The following is a 21585-nucleotide window of genomic DNA, read 5'->3' on the forward strand; positions in this document are numbered from 1 at the left end:
GATCGTTTCCGCCTGCACAAGTTTAAGTTTGATTTGCGTCTTGTCATGGACATTAGTTTTATCTGAAAAAAGCAGAAGTTAGATCTAGTCACTTGTTGAATAACATATATGTTAAAAATAGTATATGATGTGTCCCCGACATCCTTCGATATTCGATGTGTTGCCGACATCCTTTTTCCATTTTTTAAAAATAAGACGTTTTTCGGCCGTAATGACGGATATTTGTGAGTAACAAGTATTTTCCCGAGTACAATAAAGAATTCGGACGTGTTCATTTGTTGATAAAGTAGGCGGTTCTTGATAATCAAGATGTTGTTATGAACAATTTTGCCGATATCCTGCATGTTTGACCTAATTCCTAAAACTGGTATCGAAGTGTTTGCAAAATTGAGATAACCAATAATATTGAGCGATAGCTCATTTATTTTCCTACTGTATATAGTCTTTGGTGGACTATTTTGTATAATCATAACCCTCATATAACTGACTTAATAAGTGAAATTCTTACCTTGAAGCGACAAGACGGTGGTCCAATTTCAATCGCCGACACCCTGCGTGATGACGTAGATCCCCCCCCCCCCCCCCTTGTATTTAGTGGATTGGTCAAAAACCCAGGTAAAAATAAATTGCGTCACACGTAAATAAACAATTACATGTGCGAGAACATAAATATGCTTATTTATGCATTGCCATATAAGGCAGTGTTCCCGACCTGTTTAACTGTTAAACAATACTCAGAGTGAGTGATATATATTCTCAAATTGCATCGAAAACCTACCTATTAAAGTTAAATGACAGTAAAAAAAATATTATACATTTTGTATCTGTAATTTAACACCATATGATAATTTTATAAATAAAGAGGGTAAATTTATATTTTTGAATTTCAAATTTTCAAAATGATTTTTAATTTTATTAAAAAGAGTCATTTGGAACCCAATATAGACCTCATTTACAACTGACCAATGATCATGAATGTCCTTAACAATAGCTTGTTGATGTTTTTAAAGTCTGTTCGGAATCCTGAAATATATTGGTATGGACTAGGCATTTATAAATAAGAAAACTGCAAGTATTTTTCGTTAACAATGCGTTATTTCAACAGCTTCATACAAAACTTGTAATCGAACAGATGCATGTGGTCCTTCTGAAATTCAGGTAAATGTTCATTTTGGTTTAAGTACATTGCAGTGGCGGATTCAAGGGGTGTATAAACTGATAAATGGCGAACTAAGACCCCAAACCCTCCCCCCACCCCTCAACTTATCAAGCAAGCATTTACTTTTTCATAATGACCGAGTACTAGTGCTATAAACGAAAATTATACTTGTAATCATTGTACAAGATCTTGTCTTTGTGTACTGTTGAGGTAGAACAATTTATAAAATCGATTGATTATTGTTTGCTTATCGTTCAGTGGCAAATAGTACATGCATGTTTATGACCAGAACACAATAGAAGGTCGACTGTGAGGTTGGAGGATGGTAACTTGGAATGCCAATGGAAAATGAAGATATGTTGTATGCGGACATAAATTCTGCCTCGGGCAAGCTGGACAAAATAGGGACAACTACACTAATTGTTGCTAACGTTTTTAAAGCGCAGAGGGTGTTGATACCAGACTTCTACTCTGAAGTCGGTTGTCGATATAGAAGTGTTGTTTCCAATGGTAAAATTAGTTTGATACTTTTAGCTCGCTTTAGAAGCTGTGAGAATTATATGCATGCGAAAGTGTTTACAATTGGTATTTTCTGTTTCAACGCAACGTACGTGGCATTAAGGAGCGAGAGCGCGAAGACTGGTCGGCTTTGAGTAGGGAAAGTCTGTCCGAGTACGGTGACATATTTTCTTGCAGACTGCCAAGTTAATGTATGATAAAAAAAAATTTACTGTATGTTGATTATAAATGTTTTGATTTGTCTGTGTTGTTGGGTTGTTTTCCATTTAATGCAATTTAAAACATATATCTCCTTTTATTGAGTTCCACAGATTTGGCTTTATTATATTGTTATCTCCTGGCTTATCCTGACGTATTGTAAACCCTTGCTCAGAGATGTTGTAAATCTGATGACTCGTATTTATATATATAACGAAAGATTTACGCCCTCTACAAGTTAAAGATCTATTTAGATATCACTTTGAGGTGGAACTCAGACACATGAACTTTCGACCTTTTGAAATGAAGATTTTACGCTTCCGAGTTATATGCTTTGATTTATCAAAAAAAGGGGGGCTTCCAGTTTTCGAACAATAACTCAAAAACTGATACAGGAGTTTTAATGAAACTTTTGTGACTGGTTTATATCTTTTGAGATAAGCTCTCGATAATATTTTTTTATAAAAAGATTTATTGCTCCAATGAGTTTTGGAAGTTTTTTCGTTGAAAAAGCGACGGGCGTTCAAAGCGCAACTCTTTGATATAGATACATTTGTAAGATCAAAGTTAAGATTAGATCTCAACATTGACCTCAAACTACGTGCATTGATTTGGATGTTTTAGATAGACTACGGTGTATAATCCAGGGTGGTCGTAGAGAGCGTACGCCCCTCCTCATTGATCCCTCACAAATTATTTTAAATATCGATTTTTCTCAAACGAATGTTCTAAATGTATATCATTTTTAAGTATAAAATTGTTTTAAAAAATGACCTGCTCCACTTGGCACTGTATATTCAAATATCGGGAATTGCATACCTGCTTTCAAAAATCATGAAGGGGGCTAGGATGAAAAATGGCAGGATGGGACATTTCATTTTTTCGTATTTATTTTACTGATTAAAGGTCTTAGCTATTATACAGTTACAATGTAAATAGTAGATATAGTCTGGGGTTAACGATTATTATTACAAATCTATCAATTCTTTTGTCAAACCTTCATAGAGTTTTTTTCTTTACTTTTTGTAGAAAATTTCAATCGGAAGACCAAGATTTTCAAAAAATTGGTTTACGGAAAATGGCAAAGAAGGCGAAAAAAAAAAAACAACGCTTAGAAAGTCAAATGGTCAAAATGATCAGTCGGCTTTAAAAATGAATCATTAAAAAAAACGAAAAGAATTTTGATGTAAGAAATCGTTTTTTGAAACCTAAGAAGATGATAAAGATGCCGGTTTTGTTAAAAAAAATATTTGGAGTTTTAAATTTCCGTAAGGAATTGTGGATTTATTTTTTCTAAAATTCTTTAATTTATGGGTTAATCTAATATGTTTTTATAATTAATATATACATTGAATTGATCAAATTAAATTTTGTTTGATTAAAATCTTATTTTACATGACCTGATCGGATCGATTACGCCATTAAGCTTAATCTTTTTTACAAATAGTAATACGTTAAGTTGATTTTAGCTATATACAGAAGCGAATGTCTAATTGACCTTACTTCTTCAACTTTCAATTGAACAAAAAATCGCCAGGTCGGCATGTCAACATTACAAGATCAATGTGTATTGCAATAAATATTTAAATTTCTCTATTGGCAACCTATTAGACAGGTTACGAAATGGAATTTACTCGTCCTGGGGTTAATTAGTAGGACTTTAAACGTATTAGGTATCGTATCAAAACATAAAAGTGATTCAAAAATTTAAAAATCCTTTGTAATTGATTCTATTCATGTTTAAAGTCCATACAACTATTTTTTTTTATGAATTTTGCTCCTTTTCTCAATTAATATTTTGGCACTCTGTTATTATTTATTTTTAATTAAGTTAGCCTCTTTTTCTATATCCTTAAATATTTTTTTTGGGTAATTTTTCATTCTAAAAAATCTACGCACGGTCAACGCTTTTACAACCCTATAAAATTACTATAAAAAGCATTCAAAATAGCGTATCATAATGAAACATACATCTAATGTAATGATATGAGATTGTTTTTCAATTTTAGCAGCCGTTCAAACATGCAGAGAGTTCCCGTTTGAATGGTTTTACATTACTAATTTTAGGGGTCCTTTATAGCTTGCTGTTCGGTATAAGCGAAGGCTCCGTGTTGAAGGCCGTACCTTAACCTATGATGGTTTACTTTTAAAAATTGTTATTTGGATGGAGAGTTGTCTCATTGGCACTCATACCACACATTCCTATATCTAAAGAACTTGTCCTGTACATGCTTGAAATATTCACCACTGGACATTACGCAATCAACTATCAAACAATCAGACTCAAAATGTTTACCTTTAATTTTATATACAATCCAAAGCATGCATTTGTATTGTTTATTTACTCGAAACTTCACCTCATCTTCAAATTCCCTTATACGAGTTGTAGGCAAAGTGTGCCTCGTTTTTAATTGCTTTGACATTAAATTTATAAATTTTCTTGCAAAGTTAATAAAAATCAAGTTCATTGTTGTTTCGATGAATGAAATATACCCATATGGTTCATTAAATACGGACCAAGAGGGCCCATACTCCCTAATGTAGTTTTATATATGATAATTGCATGAACCTTAGTTAAGCTTTTTACAAGAAACGCTAAAAATGTTAGCAACCCAGACTCCCCTCCCCCTATTTTTTTAGCGCCACATTGAATATTTTCAACCATGTTGTAATACACTATCACTCCCTTTTTTTACCCATGGAAACGTATTTCACACATTGTCAGTACCATAATGAAGAGCAATGCAAACATTTTTTTAAATAAATAACTAATTGATTTATTTTAAATGAAAGATCTGTGTATGATTAATATCTAAAATATGATTTAAATTTATCGGTTTAATTTGAGAATCAGTGTTTTGACACTTTCCCCGCATTCAAACTCTAATACGTAAATCACAGCATTGAGAATATTTTTTCACCTTAACACGCCCACTATAATATGTCACGGTCTATGGTCAAATGATTCGGACATTATACCGGTCTTTTAAATCATAATGTTATAGTGGATCAAACGTGGAAAATTGTCTAAAAGTAAGTTAGCCAAATATTGTGTTTTATATAAAAAAAAAAATGTTTATGAGGGTTTAATTTCTCTGTTCTTAAAATTTTACTGTTATTTTTCATTATCTGTAAAAAAAAAAAAAAAAAAATGCTAATTCTGTAAAATTCTATTGAATATTATTCTACTATATTTTTATCCAAAAATTGAGTTTCCATAATAAAGTATGATCGTTTGTTTCTGTAAGCAGGTTTTTCTAATAGTTTTTTTTTAATAGCTTTTTTTTTCACAGTTATTCTTTAAATCTTTCAACACATTATTGTCATTTCTTTATTTTGTGGGCTTATTTTTCTCTATAATTATTTTTTTTGTCAATCCGTGTGCTCTATTAAAAAAAAAACTCATCCTCTTTAATACGTTCATATGAAAACATATTTAAAACAAGTTTACCGGTTTTGTTATCTAATTAATAAGAAGGTGACCATTTGATATACCGTAAAAGGGGGGAGGGGTGTTGTCGACGGATTATGATGCTTTTTTTACTTGTTACAATGTCGGCGTATTTATTCCATGGAACAGTTGCAAATGACATTCATTGGGCTGATTACTCGTCTTGTCTTGCGCAAGGTTTTTTATTGTCAGTTACTAGTAGTACCAGATTAGAATATCAGTTTATTTGCCAAATGGGGCCGCCATAAAGAGCTGCAAAATTGATTAAAACTGTTAGGTTAGGTGTTGTGTTATGAAGTTTCATGTTCCATCTTATCAGTTAGTTGGTTTTTTTAGACGAGGAAATACTCTTTTTTAACATCATAGATGTATACAGGCACTAATCCATTTATTTTTTTATAAAAAAAAGAGGGATTACAGTATGCAGGTCATTTAAAACATGGATCAGGGTTAACCAAACAAAAGCAGTGTGGTTAAGAAAGGAGGAGGTTCTAACCCCTAATACCGTGAATCCGCCACTTATTTATAAGGCAGCAACCATTTGATTTTCCGGGGGGGGGGGGGGCTATGTTTTTTTTTTTGGAAAAAAAAGTTTGTTTCCAGTTTTTGGAGAAAAAAATAATTTGTTTTGAATTCTGAAAAAAATAAATTGTTTGTTACACCCTCAGCTGCCACTATATGTAATGCTAAAATTGAAAGAAAATAATTGTTTTCGACTTGTCGCGAAAAAAAATAGTTTGTTTTTCGCCTCAGGCGAAAAAAAAAAGTTTGTACAGAAAAAAAAAACATAGCCCCCCCCGGGCCCCCCCCCCAGAAAATCAAATGGTTGCTGCCTAAGAAAGAGCGAACACGGGGTAATGTGTATCTCTTCTATATATATATATTTTAGCACCCATTACTCTCTTTTCTTCATGTATTGTCTCATTTTGTCTATTTTTGTTGTTGTCTATTTGCTATATTTTTCTAATATTGTTTTGCCCATTTTTTCTGCAGTATCTGTGGACTTTCGAATATTTTGGATGCGAGCATCACTGAAAAGACAAGTAATTGTCAAAAGCGCATTTGGTGCAATGAAATTGATATTGATATTGAGCACCTGAGATAACCGGAAGTTTTTGGTGGGGTTCCTGTTGTTTATTCTTTAGTTTTCTATGTTGTGTCATGTGTACTATTGTTTGTCTGTTTGTCCTTTTCATTTCTAGCTATGGTGTTGTCAGTTTACTTTCTATTTATGAGTTTGACTGTCCCTCTGGTATCTTTCGTCTCTCTTTTATAATAACGTGTTTTCATTGCAAAATCCAGCCAACAAACCAACAATTTCGCATAATATGATGTTCGGAGTGTTTTTAGTCATTGACGTGTTCTTGTCTCTGTATATTTCGGCCTCGGTGACCGAGTGTTCTAAGTAGTCGAACTAATGCACCACTGGCATGTCAACCCTGAAGTTGTGAGTTCGAATCCAGCAGATGGCAGGTGCGTTCCACTCTTAATCTTAAATAACTAGGATTTTCTTCCCGAAAATCGGTGGTTTTCTCTAGGCAATCCGGTTTCCTTCACCCATGTAAACTGACTGCCACGTAATATCACAATAATACTGGAAATTGCGTTAAACACCAACCAATCAAACTCGGACCGGTCACTAGTTGAATGAGAGAAACCAAAGTGGTAATATACCGTTGCTAAGTGTTACTAAGAAGAAATTTTGACATTGTTTCTAGTCAATATCAATAATAAGAATATATTTATTATTTTTCCAGGACCAAAGATACAAGTGTGATTACAGCATGGGCTCCCTAATGAAACGGACCCTTCTCCGTCTGGTGACTGGTTCCCGATCGAGGTATCAATCAACCGCTACTGTTATGAAAGGTAATAACGTTAAACATATATCTTATTATTGTATAGCAATATAATATTTCCCACAGAAAGTAACCAAAAGTAAGCATGCAATAAATTCCAATATTGCACTAATGCAATAAATCTTCAAAATTAATGACGTCATCAACGTCAAAATCTTAGTTTAAACCAATTTTTACTTTCAAATATTATATTGCTATACAATAAAAGGGTTATTGCATGCATATTGGGCAATATTGTCCCCCGTAGAACATATTGCTCGTGCAATATAAAATTCTACTCGGGACAATATTCCCAAATATTCATGCAATAACCCTATAATATTATCCCCTCTATGTTCAAAAAAAAGAAGTCGCGATATGATTGTCGATGAGACAAATATCTACCAAAGTTCGAATGAAGTAGATGTAAGGAATAACAGGCAACACTACGCCTTCAACAATGAGAAAATCATACCGTATAGTTGGCTTTATAAGAATTCCAATATAACATACGTGAAACAATTAAATTGACAAAAAGACGGCCTGATTTAAATAACAAAACTATTTACGAAAAACAAATATAACATATGAACAAACGGCAATCACTGAATTACAGGCTCCTGACTCGGGACATATTCATAAAGAATTTGTCGGGACCGTTTACCCATCAAATTGAGACAGGAAATGGGGAATGTGTCAAAGCGAGAACAACCCAAAAACAGATCAGACAACACCATGTTTAATTATGTTTGTCTATTCATAAAAAAAACAATAGACTATTAATCTTCAATCTTTTAAAAGTCTCTAATATTGAAAAATAAAATAGCAAATAAAGGGGGGGGGGGCTAAAATATAAAGAATAACTACAAAATTTAAAGAATTTGGTAAACATATCATGTTGATTACAGAAAAGAACAATATCCAGAATACATCTATCAAGTATACAGTATTTACAGAATAGCAATTACCTTTAAAGATAAAAGATTAATGAGCGAAACAAATAAAGAATACATAAATTATAGACCCGCCTTACATACCCGATCTCGCGACGTGATCCGATACGTTATTACGTATCTGTTTAGAACAGTATTCGGGACCCGTTACTTACCCGATCTCGACTTGATTCGATACGTTATTACGTGTCTGTTTATAATGTTCAGTAATCGAGACCCGTTACTTTCTATGCAGTATTAATGTTTCATTTTTTCTCAATTCTTTATTTAACCTAGTCAAGACGCTCTTTAATATTTGTATTCATTGTAAAAGGGTTAGTTTGCACTAAGGATTAAATACACCTCGGACTTTTGAAGTGGTCAGGATAATCTTTGGGGTAAACAAGTAAAATGTGTATACTGCTAACAGATGCTCGGACTGACGATCGGACAAATCGATAACTTTATGGTCCCAAGATTTTTTTTCGGGGAGCATAAGCATTTTACTTATGAGCTGCATCAGATAGTAATCGACCTTATAATGCTAATGAATGTCAATACATCTGTAAGCTTATTCGGGTTGAAAAAATCTCTACGGAACGTCATTTCGGGGCCTTTTATAGCTAACTATGCGGTATGGGCGTTGCTCATTGTTGAAGGCCGTACCGGTGACATATAGATGTTAATTTCTGTGTCATTTTGGTTTCTTGTGGACGGTTGTCTCATTGGCAATCATACCACATCTTCTTTTTTATATTTAACTATTTTTTTGTAGAAATTGGTTGTGATATTACGTGTACATGTATCTCTCATTTATGAATATATTTTAGAAATGAATGAAGAGTATCAACGCCAAGTGTTAACACAAGAGGAAGTAATGTCGTTTAACAATGATGGATACTTAGTGCTGAGAAATTTCTTGACCGAAGAAGAAAAGCAAAACGTCAAAAAGTGGGGAGACGAAATTCAAGCATGGCCAGAAACTGCAAACAAGTGGTTTTCTTATTTTGAAACTGTAAATGGAGAGAAAACATTGTGTCGCACAGAAAATTTTATTCCATACCATGAAGGTATGAGAAACCTTATTGAAAATAAAATCACATCCTGTATATCGGATTGTTTTGATGAACCTTCATGCTTGTTTAAAGAAAAAGTAAATTACAAATTACCGAACGGTGGAGCGTTTCCGCCACACCAAGACGCGCCTGCGTATGTCACATTTGACCAAAAACTACACATTACCGCTATGGTTGCCATTGATGAAATGACAGTAGAAAATGGTTGTCTCGAACTAGTTTCCGGTCGTCATAAAGAAGGTGTACTTCGTCAGGAGGAAAGTGGTAATATACACCCTGACGTCGTAGAGACAATGGACTGGAAGTCGGCTCCTTGCGAAGCAGGATCTATAATGATTTTTAATGCTTTTGTACCACACAGGTCTGCAAAAAATATGACGAATAAATCTCGCCGGGTATTTTATTTAACTTTTAATGCCGTCAGCGATGGAGGCTACCTTAGAAATGCGTATTACGGTCATAAAAGGAAAATGTTTCCACCGGAAGCGGAAAGAATAAGTGGTGTTGACTATAGTGAAGGTGCTAAAATTTATAATCTTGCAACGCCAATAACAAACAAGAAAGATTAATCTTACAACTGAGATAACAACCTAGAAAGACTAAGGTTGCAATGCAAAAATTGAGTTGTGAGGAATTCGGACGACTAACATTCTTGATGATTTTATTAATAGTTGAAAGAAGTCTTTATTGAAGAATGAAAGAAAAAGATGACGTTGTTTCTTCCCTGACGCGGCTACCGACAAAACAGGTAAACGGGTGGACTCGCTGAATATCTGCTTTGTATGGGACAGCTGCTTGAAGCATTCAGACAGGAAGCTCCAGAAACCTGTTGGATGTAATCTGGTCAGGTACTGCTGACACCTGTTTGGTGCAATCGAACTTGGAGCTGTTCACACTTTCATAATAACCTTCTTACTGATGTCTATTATGTTATGCTCTTATCAGTAATCGAATGACGCTAGTTGTTCGACAAAATAAAAGATGGCATGCTGAAAAAAAAGTATTAAATACGCCCTTCTGAAGGTAGTATTGCTCAAATGTGTGTTTAGCTTATATCTGTAAAATGAATGCATTTAGAGCAAAACTGATGGAATAAACGTGTTAATCAGGCCATCTTTGCTTTGTAATTGTTGTGTTGCTGTTTCTGATTTGTTCAATATAAAGGAAATTATGAGTTCTTTGTTATTATCTTAAAAGTTGTCATAGAAAGAAGTTACTTGTTAACAACAACAACTGATTTTCAAGATTTGATCCGGCGGCCCAGGCGTTAGATCACTTCTTAAAAGCTTTTTTTATTTAGAAGTGGAAAACCTGGATGCTTCATACTTTGTATATAGATGCCTTATGTTACGAAATGTACATTGTCCTTGGCCTCATTTTCATAATTCAGTGACCACTTCAATAGGTCAACTATATTTGGTGTATGGAAATATTTCATGATGTTCATGTCAGTCTCGCAGGTATTATTTGACCTTGACCTCATTTTCTCAGTTCATCGCTCAGAGATAGGTTTTTGTGATTTTGACTGTTTCACTTAAACTATAAGCAATGGGTGACCTATGTTTAGTGTATGGGATGATTGTAAGGTGTATGTCTGTCTGGAAGGTATCATCTGACCTTGTCCCCATTCTCATGCTTCATTGGTCAATGTTGAGTATTCATTAGTATATTGTTTCTTAGATACATGTACCATCATCAAAAGGTCAACTATATTTGGTGTATTGTATGATTGTAAGGTTACATGTCTCCATTTGTGAAAGAAAATATATAGAGCAGAGCATTTTGGGTTTTTTTGTAGCTCTATTTTAGAACATGTGATTTAAACTTGTTGAAATGAAGTAAGTTTAAAATTTGCCAAAGTAAGCTTTAAGATTCCCTCTTTTATTTGAGATTTATTATGCATGACTCTATACATAGTATGCGACGCGTAACAGTTTAGAACTAAGTGTTTTGATATATGAATATGATACGGTGCATTTGTGATGGATATATTTCAGAATCCATTTATGAATTAAAATCTATAGAGCAGAGAATTTAGATTTCTTTTGTGTATCAATTTAAAATGTAGATTCAAATATTTTTCCCTTCAAACGATAAAGTAAAACTTCTTCAAAACTTATATATGATGTATAGTTCGGCGTCCGCGAAAAAGAAGCCTTACGCATTTCATTGAATCTCGATATTTATTATGTTTATATTTTTTCTAACAATGACGTTCTACCTCCATAAGCCTGGAAATGTCATGGCGGGTCACAATTTTAATATATAAATATAGGTACTATATATAAGTTAATATTATATAAAAATGGGTACATTGTTTTAGACAAACATAGCACACCCCTACCAAAAAAAATCGAAGTTAACCCCTCCATCCAGATTATAATTGATAATTCCAAGATTAAAGTTGGAAATCGCAAGATTAAAGTTGATAATTCCAAGATTAAAGTCGACAATTTGAAAAAAATAAATAAAAAAGGATGTCTTTTTTTACCCTAATACGCTTTCGTAATAAATGGAATTACATAAGTAAATGCCAAGAAAAATCGTCAAAAACTTAACATGAACTTTGTTGATATAACAACATAAGTTGTTGGCCCTAAATATTCAGCTTTGAGCGTTCCCTAAGACGGTCGATCAAGAAAAGCGCTTCGGTCGTAACTTTTAACGTTATGTTTTCATTTTTATCGGTTGTATGACGATCATAATTATATTGACTTGTATCAATGATTTTAGTTAATATTTTTTTTTGGTACGGTAGGAATACTGTATGCATGGTGTCCCAATTAAGGTTGTGCTAGTCTACAATGTGGGATGTTTTTAATATATATATTATCTTATTTACGCTGAAATTATGAGTACTAAGATCAAATATTAGTAGAATGGAGCCAAGATATTGTTACAAGGTATCTACGAAAACTCATCACGTATACCATAAACATTATTTTCGTGAGCATTTATATTTATGTAATAGTTGCCGCTGTACTACATTAAGCGCCCATCTAGCATTCATATTTTTGTAATAGTTGCCGCTGAACTACATTAAGCGCCCATCTAATCATTTTTAGGTGTCCCATTGTCCCGTTGAAAATTGAAAATTCTTTTCAAAAGTTTATATCGGTGATAAATGGTAATTTTTTGGGGAATCCAATATATAAATAGTCACCTTTTTTTTACTTTGATACTACCACGAGGGGCTTCGATAATGGTACATTAAAATATTCTGATCTCTAATTTGATTAAAAAATAATATTCTGTGCCAGCAGAGGACAAAATAAAAATTCTGAATCCAAATTTTCTCCATGCCTTATAGTCCGAGACCACAATTGTCGTCCCTTGATTTTCGTTGTTCCTTGATTTTCGTTGTTCACAAATATAGTCCCCAGTGTTGACAGTGGGTTACTTGTCATTAATTTTTATACCTCTTCCAAATTTATTTCTCCATGTTTAATGAATGCCTCATATTGCAAGAAGGGGGGTGAAATTACACTGTAAAAAATTTGGGTTCAGAAAAGGAAAGTAGTGATTTGGTCCAGCTGAAAAGGTTCAAAATTAGCACTTCGGAGGCTGTCAAAAGATTCCAAGACGCCCTAAACATAAAATTGTCCATATTTTGAGTTAGAGACGATAAAGTTTTCTATAATTTTGATATAATTTGTCCCAAAAGTAGTACAACACACTGTAAACATTTCATTGAGAAAGCGCAGGTGGGATTTTTTTAATTTTCATTTATCTTCTAAAAGAAATGCACTACGAAATAATTGTGGTCTCGGATATCGTGAGCCTAAATCCATCAATTGGAAATACAACTTTAAAATTTTGATGGATTCAGTCGAGGATTATGCCAGGCAATGGGCTAAGCGCGAGAAGGAAGACGTAGACACTCTTTCCGAATGGATTAAGGCAGTGAGGTCGTTGATACAAATCAGAATTAAGAAACTGAATGGGTCCATCAATGCCCATGCTACGTCAATCTTTAAAGACCCAAATGTTGCAAAACACCTATCCGACCTCCATGACAAATATGTTGTTGTCCCCGCAGATAAAGCCCCAAATAACATCGTTTTTGTGTGTAAAAGTCACTACATCAACTGCTTGATAAACGAATTAGGTATTGACAATTCACTTGGAAACTCAACATATACCCTCACGACACTTACCAAAGAGGAAATCCTGGATAATCATAGGTCTGTTCTATGTTCCTTTGGAATTTCAACCAAAGATGAAGAACTGGATCTTCCATCACTGTATTGGATACCTAAACTACATAAGTGTCCTTACAAACAACGGTATATTGCTGGGTCTTCCAAGTGCTCCACGAAACCTCTTTCTAAATTATTAACATCTATTTTATCAGCAATCAAAGACGGGCTTCAAAGTTATTGTGAAACTGCCTATTCTAGAGGTGGCGTGAATCAGATGTGGATACTTAAAAATTCAAAAGATCTTTTAGAGTACATACAATCAAACTCTCTTTCATCTTGTAACAGTATTAAAACATTTGACTTTTCTACTCTGTACACAAGTATTCCACATTCCAAACTAAAAGACAAATTGAAAGAGTTGGTATTACTTTGCTTCATAAAAAAGAATGGCCAACGTAGATACAAGTATCTTGTCTTAGGAAGGGATAAATCCTACTTTGTAAAGAATCACTCTGATTCAAACAAAAAATTCTCTGAAACTGATATTATCAAGATGCTTGATTTCTTGATTGACAACATATTTGTTACGTTCGGAGGACGTGTTTTTCAACAGACTCGGCATTCCAATGGGAACAAACTGTGCCCCTCTACTCGCCGACTTGTTTCTTTATTATTATGAGGCTGACTTCATGCAGGAACTTCTTAGGAAGAAAGACAAGAAGTTAGCAATATCCTTTAACTCTACTTTCCGCTATATAGATGATGTTCTTTCACTGAACAATTCAAAATTTGGTGACTATGTGGAACGCATCTATCCAATCGAACTAGAGATAAAGGATACTACAGATACAATTAAGTCGGCTTCATATCTTGACTTACATCTAGAAATTGACAATGAGGGTCGGTTGAAAACAAAACTTTACGACAAAAGAGATGATTTCAGCTTTCCAATTGTGAACTTTCCATTTCTAAGTAGCAACATTCCAGCAGCACCTGCATACGGGGTATATATCTCCCAATTGATACGATATTCCCGTGCTTGCATTTCCTATCATGATTTTCTTGATAGAGGTTTGCTGCTCACAAGGAAGCTATTAAACCAAGAGTTCCAAATAGTGAAGTTGAAATCATCCCTTCGTAAATTTTACGGACGCCATCACGAGTTGGTTGACCGTTATGGAATAACCGTTTCACAAATGATATCGGATATGTTCCTTACGTCGTAACTACAATCCCCTTCCCTTTCATGAATATGACCTACCGAATTAGACTATTTACCGGATTTGTAATCACATAAGCAACACGACGGGTGCCACATGTGGAGCAGGATCTGCTTACCCTTCCGGAGCACCTGAGATCACCCCTAGTTTTTGGTGGGGTTCGTGTTGTTTATTCTTTAGTTTTCTATGTTGTGTCGTGTGTACTATTGTTTTTCTGTTTGTCTTTTTCATTTTTAGCCATGGAGTTGTCAGTTTGTTTTAGATTTATGAGTTTGACTGTCCCTTTGGTATCTTTCGTCCCTCTTTTATAGTGTTAAATTTTGAACCAGACAAGTTGATTGATAGCGATGAAAAACTTAATATTAAAATTGTTAGCGTTTCAACAAAACAACCACACCCCACTTTTAAAGTTAAATGGTTGCTCCCCTATAGACAACGTTTGGACTGGTTATCATATACGTAACTCCATTAAGGGTCTTAAATCAACCACTGTTTTTAAATAGTAAATAAAAGGAAAGGGATTTTTTTGTATTAAGGGATATTATTGTACCGTATTTGCATTTTGTTATTTGAGCATTTTTAAGTTATCGTACGACAATCGACTCTGAACAAACTAAAAGAACACATGTACATCCAGTCATAATGGGGCGTGTCCAGAGAAGCCACACTGTCAGCTGCATGATAGATTTTTCCATTTTTTGGCCGCACATCAATGTTGCTCTCGAAAAAACAGTACAATGTAAAACGCTGAATTTTAAGTACTAAAGAACTCACCTACGGAACTCTGAAACTGAAATTTGAAAGTCAAGAAAAATAAGAACCGAAACAATTGAAGAGGTGTTTGGCCAAAGTAAAGTTAAAACACATCAAAATCCATCTATAAGGGCTACTTTGTCCGAGGGAGTTGAATCCTACGTTTCTTCGTAATTTATACGTAAACAACCTATTTTAAATTATTGATTTTTTGTTGCCAGTGACAAATTTTTGATATTTTCTTCAAAAATTAAAAAAATCAAACTTTCAAAAACTGAAATAATCAAAATTGCTCGTTAGGTTTAGTGTTTTAAAAGTTTGATCAAATTCCTATACTATCAATTTTATAAACGATATTTAGAATTTTAATATTTTAATAATTTGGTTAAAATTTCAAAATTTCAAAACTTTTACACAATTTGAAATTTTGATATTTAAAACTTTGATCAAAATTCCAAAAATCTAAAATTTCAAACTTTTTGAAACTTTGAATTGATAAGTGTTACACGGACCTTATCCCCCTGTAGTGTTATATACCACATTAAAAGAATTATGAATAATCAAATACTACATGCAGTGCAGACAAATTAACTTCCTTTTCAAAATGAACCAGTCGTCCATTATCTATCAGCTTATGCATTGTATGACATATATGAAAAAAATGATACAGAGAACGATCCAGATGAAACCCAATGAAAGACAATTATAAAAAAGTAAGTTAGCCAAATACTGTGTTTTATAAAAAAAAAAAAAATTAAAAAAAATGTTTTTGAGGGTTTAATTTCTCTGTTCTTTAAATTTTACGGTATTTTTTTCTTTATCTGTAAACATAACGCGCATTCTGTAAAATTCTATTGAAAATGATTCTACTATATTTTTTTTAATGAAAGGTTCCTTAATAAAGTATCGTTTGTTTCTGTAAGCAGTATTTTCAACAGTTTTATTTTTTGTTTTTTTTCACATTTAATCTTTAAATTTTACAACTCATTATTGTCATTTCTTTATTTTGTGGGCTTAATTTTCTCTATAATTTTTTTTTTGTCAGTACGTATGCTCTATTTGAAAAAAAAGATCCACACCCTCTTTAATTTATTCATATAAAAACATATTTAAAACAATTTTACCGCTTTTGTTATCTAATAATAAGAGGGCGACCATGTAATATACTATAAAGGGGAGGGGGGGGGGGGCTTTGACGACGGATTGTGATGCTTTTTTACTTGTAACTATGTCGGCGTATTTATTTCATAGAACAGTTGCAAATGCATTTCATTGGGCTGATTTCTCGTGCTCGTCTTTTCTTGCGCAAGGTTTTTTATTGTCAGTTACTAGTATAACTAGATTAGGATATCAGTTTGTTTGCCAAATGGGGCCGCCATAAAGAGCAAACAAAAGCATTTTGGTTAAAAAAAGGAGAAGGTCATAACCCCTAATACCGTGAATCCGCCACTTATTTATAAGAAAGAACGAACACGGGGTAATGTGTATCTCTTCTTTATATATTTTACCACCCATTACTCTCATTTTCTTCATGTATTGTCCTATTTTTGTCTATTTTTGTCTATTTTTGTTGTTGTCTATTTGCCTTTTTTTCTAATATTGTTTTTCCCATTAGTCTGCAGTATTGGCCTATTATCCTCTATTATGTAAACGCCATCCAGAACCTCTTTGTTTTTGTTCAGATAATGTTTAACTTTTGAATCATTTGTATTGAATCAACGAATATTTTGGATGCGGGCATCACTGAAAAGACAAGTTATTGTCAAAAGGCGCATTTGGTGCATTGAAATTGATATTGTTAATGTTATAATTACGTCTTTTCATTGCAAAATCCAGCCAACAAATCAACAATTTCGCATATGATGTTCGGAGTGTTTTTAGTCATTGACGTGTAATTGTTTCTGTATATTTCGGCCTCGGTGACCGAGTGCTCCTAGTAGTCGAACTAATGCATCACTGGCAAGTCAACCCTGAAGTTGTCAGTTCGAATCCACCAGTTGTCAGGTGCGTGCCACTCTTATCTTAATTGACTTGGATTTTCTTCCCGAAAATTGGTGGTTTCTCCAGGCAATCCGGTTATCTTTACCCATGTAAACTGACTGCCACGTAATATCACAATAATGCTGAAAATTGCGTTAAACACCAACCAATCAAACTCGGACCGGTCACTAGTTGAATGAGAGAAACCAAAGTGGTGATATACCGTTGCTAAGTGTTACTAAGAAGAAATTTTGACATTATTTCTAGACAATATCAATAATAAGAATATATTTATTATTTTTCCAGGACCAAAGACACAAGTGTGATTACAGAATGGGCTCCCTAATGAAACGGACCCTTCTCCGTTTGGTGACTGGTTTCCGATCGAGGTATCAATCAACCGCTACTGTTATGAAAGGTAATAACGTTAAAAATAAATCTTAATGTCCCCATATGTTCAAAAAAAGAGAAGACGCGATATGATTGCCGATGAGACAAATATCTACCAAAGTTCGAATGAAGTAGATGTAAGCAATAATAGGCAGTCATACGCTTTCAACAATGAGAAAATCATATCGTATAGTTGGCTTTATAAGAACTCCAATATGACATACGTGAAACAATTAAATTGACAAAAAGACGACCTGATTTATTATAACAAAACAATTTATGAAAAACAAATATAACAGATATAACAAAAATGGCAATCACTGAATTCCAGGCTCCTGACTCGGGACATATTCCTAAGGAATTTGTCAGGACCGTTTACCCATCAAATTGAGAAACGAAATGGGGAATGTGTCAAAGCGACAACAACCCGAACACAGAGCAGACAACAGCATGTTTATTTATTTTTGTCTAGTATTCATAAAAAAAAACCCCAGTAGACTGTTAATCTCTAATCTTAAGACCCCGTTTACACTGGCAACGAAATTGACTCGATCTTTATTTGAATCGATCTTAAAAAGACCAGTTCGCATTTATATTGCACAAGCAAGATCGATCGAGATCGATCTTATTTAATCCAGTGCGTTTACACTACAACATAAAAAGAACCGGTCTGACATGTATTTTCCTATCTAAATATAACAAACACCCGAACAAAGATCGATCGCGATCGATATAAGCGTTTACACAAAAAAAAGGTCGATTCAAATAAGATCGATCTTTTTAAAACCACCTCTAGAGGTAGACTTTTTAAGTCCGATTAAAGATCGATCTTATTCGTTTACACTGGACCAAAGATCGCTCTTTTTTTTGTCACTGTAAACGGGGTCTTATTAGTCTCTAACGGGTCTGTGAATTATTTTTCACAAATGCGATAACCGAGAATAAGAATAGAGACGGAGATTAAAATGTAAACAAATAAGAATATCGAAAAATGGACAAAAAAAAAAACAAATAGAAAATAAAGGGGGGGGGGCGCTAAACTATAAAGAATAACTACAAAAATTAAAGAATTGGGTAAACATAACATGTTGATTACAGAAGAAAACAATATTCAGAATACATCTATCAAGTATATAGTATTAGGGAGCTACCATTTGATTTGTATTGGGGGGGGTCTAGGATGAAATTTGAAAAAATAGGCAGGACAGGAGTTTTGAGTAAAAAAAAAAAGGCAGGATGAGACACTTGCAAAAAAAAAAGTCAGGATGACAATTTATGTAAAAAAAAAGTCAGGATAAACTAAAAAAATAAAAGCAGGACCGAATAGAGTGAAAAATAAAAAGGCAGGACAGAGATTTCAACTAAAAAAAATGCAGGACAAAATTTTTCATCCTAGCCCCCCCCCCCCCCCCCCCCCCCTAAAAATCTAATGGTAGCTCCCTTACAGAATAGCAATTACTTTTAAAGATAAAGAATAATGAGCGAAACAAATAAAGAATACACAAATGATAGACCCGCCTTACATACCCGATCAGAACTTGATTCCATACGTTATTACGTATCTGTTTAGAAAAGTATTCGGGACCCGTTACTTTCTATTCAGTATTATGTTTCATTTTTTCTCAATTCTCTATTTAACCTAGTCAAGACGCTCTTTGATATGTGTATTCATTGTAAAGGGGTTAGTTTGCACTAAGGATTAAATACACCTCGGACTTTTGAAGTGGTCAGGATAATCTTTGGGGTAAACAAGTAAAATGTGTATACTGCTAACAGATGCTCGGACTGACGATCGGACAAATCGATAACTTTATGGTCCCAAGATTTTTTTCGGGGAGCATAAGCATTTTACTTATGAGCTGCGTCGGATAGTAATCGACCTTATAATGCAAATGAATGTCAATAAATCTGTAAGCTTATTCGGGTTGAAAAAATCTCTACGGAACGTAATTTCGGGGCCTTTTTTAGCAGACTATGCCGTATGGGCGTTGCTCATTGTTGAAGGCCGTACGGTGACCTATAGATGTTAATTTCTGTGTCATTTTGGTCTCTTGTGGACGGTTGTCTCATTGGCAATCATACCACATCTTATTTTTTATATTTAACTATTTTTTGTAGAAATTGGTTGTTGTGATATTACGTGTATCTCTCATTTATGAACATATTTTAGAAATGAATGAAGAGTATCAACGCCAAGTGTTAACACAAGAGGAAGTAATGTCGTTTAACAATGATGGATACTTAGTGCTGAAAAATTTCTTGACCGAAGAAGAAAAACAAAACGTCAAAAAGTGGGGAGACGAAATTCAAGCATGGCCAGAAACTGCAAACAAGTGGTTTTCTTATTTTGAAACTGTAAATGGAGAGAAAACATTGTGTCGCACAGAAAATTTTATTCCATACCATGAAGGTATGAGAAACCTTATCGAAAATAAAATCACATCCTGTATATCGGATTGTTTTGATGAACCGTCATGCTTGTTTAAAGAAAAAGTTAATTACAAATTACCGAACGGTGGAGCGTTTCCGCCGCACCAAGACGCGCCTGCGTATGTAACATTCGAGCAAAAGCTACATATTACCGCTATGGTTGCCATTGATGAAATGACAGTAGAAAATGGTTGTCTCGAACTAGTTTCCGGTCGTCATAAAGAAGGTGTACTTCGTCAGGAGGAAAGTGGTAATATACACCCTGACGTCGTAGAGACAATGGACTGGAAGTCAGCTCCTTGCGAAGCAGGATCTATAATGATTTTTAATGCTTTTGTACCACATAGGTCTGCAAAAAATATGACGAATAAATCTCGCCGGGTATTTTATTTAACTTTTAATGCCGTCAGCGATGGAGGCTACCTAAGAAATGCGTATTATGGTCACAAAAGGAAAATGTTCCCACCGGAAGCGGAAAGAATAAGTGGTGTTGACTATAGTGAAGGTGCTAAAATTTATAATCTTGCAACGCCAATAACAAACAAGAAAGATTAATCTTACAACTGAGATAACAACCTAGAAAGAGTAAGTTTGCAATGCAAAAAATTGAGTTGTGAGGAATTCGGACGACTAACATTCTTGATGATTTTATTAATATTTAAAAGAAGTCTTTATTGAAAAATGAAAGAAAAAGATGACGTTGTTTCTTCCCTGACGCGGCTACCGACAAAACAGGGAAACGGATGGACTCGCTGAATATCTGCTTTGTATGGAACAGCTGTTTGAAGCATTCAGACAGGAAGCTCCAGAAACCTGTTGGATGTAATCTGGTCAGGTACTGCTGACACCTGTTTGGTGCAATCGAACTTGGAGCTGTTCACACTTTCATAATAACCTTCATACTGATGTCTATTCTGTTATGCTCTTATCAGTAATCGAATGACGTTAGTTTTTCGACAAAATAAAAGATGGCATGCTGAAAAAAAAAGTATTAAATACGCCCTTCTGAAGGTACTATTGCTCAAATGTGTGTTTAGCTTATATCTGTAAAATGAATGCATTTAGAGCAAAACTGAAAGAATAAACGTGTTAAACAGGCCATCTTTGCTTTCTTAATTGTTGTGTTGCTGTTTCTGAATTGTTCAATATAAGGGAGATTATGAGTTCTTTGTTATTATCTTAAAAGTTGTCATAGAAAGAAGTTACAACAACTGCTTTTCAAGATTTGATCCGGCGGCCCAGGCGTTAGATCACTTTTTAAAAGCTTTTTTATTTAGAAGTGGAAAACCTGGATGCTTCATACTCTTCATACTTTGTATATAGATGCCTTATGTTACGAAATACCCATTGTCCTTGGCCTCATTTTCATAATTCAGTGACCACTTGCAATAGGTCAACTATATTTGGTGTATGGAAATATTTCATGATGTTCATGTCAATCTCGCAGGTATTATTTGACCTTGACCTCATTTTCTCAGTTCATTGCTCAGAGATAGG

The 21585-nt window shown here is 34.1% G+C and overlaps 2 long non-coding RNA genes across 2 annotated transcripts; both read left to right on the forward strand.

Annotated features, from left to right (window-relative positions):
• The first annotated feature begins 988 nt into the window (after window positions 1-988).
• LOC143042249 (uncharacterized) lies at window positions 989-21187 on the forward strand. The gene is made up of 3 exons (XR_012967921.1): window positions 989-1158; window positions 17575-17686; window positions 19829-21187. It is a non-coding gene; the product is annotated as an uncharacterized LOC143042249 (long non-coding RNA).
• LOC143042248 (uncharacterized) lies at window positions 4820-10284 on the forward strand. The gene is made up of 3 exons (XR_012967920.1): window positions 4820-4909; window positions 7085-7196; window positions 8928-10284. It is a non-coding gene; the product is annotated as an uncharacterized LOC143042248 (long non-coding RNA).
• Window positions 21188-21585: the final 398 nt, after the last annotated feature.

The sequence above is a fragment of the Mytilus galloprovincialis genome, chromosome 8 (genome assembly GCF_965363235.1).
Source record: "Mytilus galloprovincialis chromosome 8, xbMytGall1.hap1.1, whole genome shotgun sequence".
NCBI lineage: Eukaryota > Metazoa > Mollusca > Bivalvia > Mytilida > Mytilidae > Mytilus > Mytilus galloprovincialis.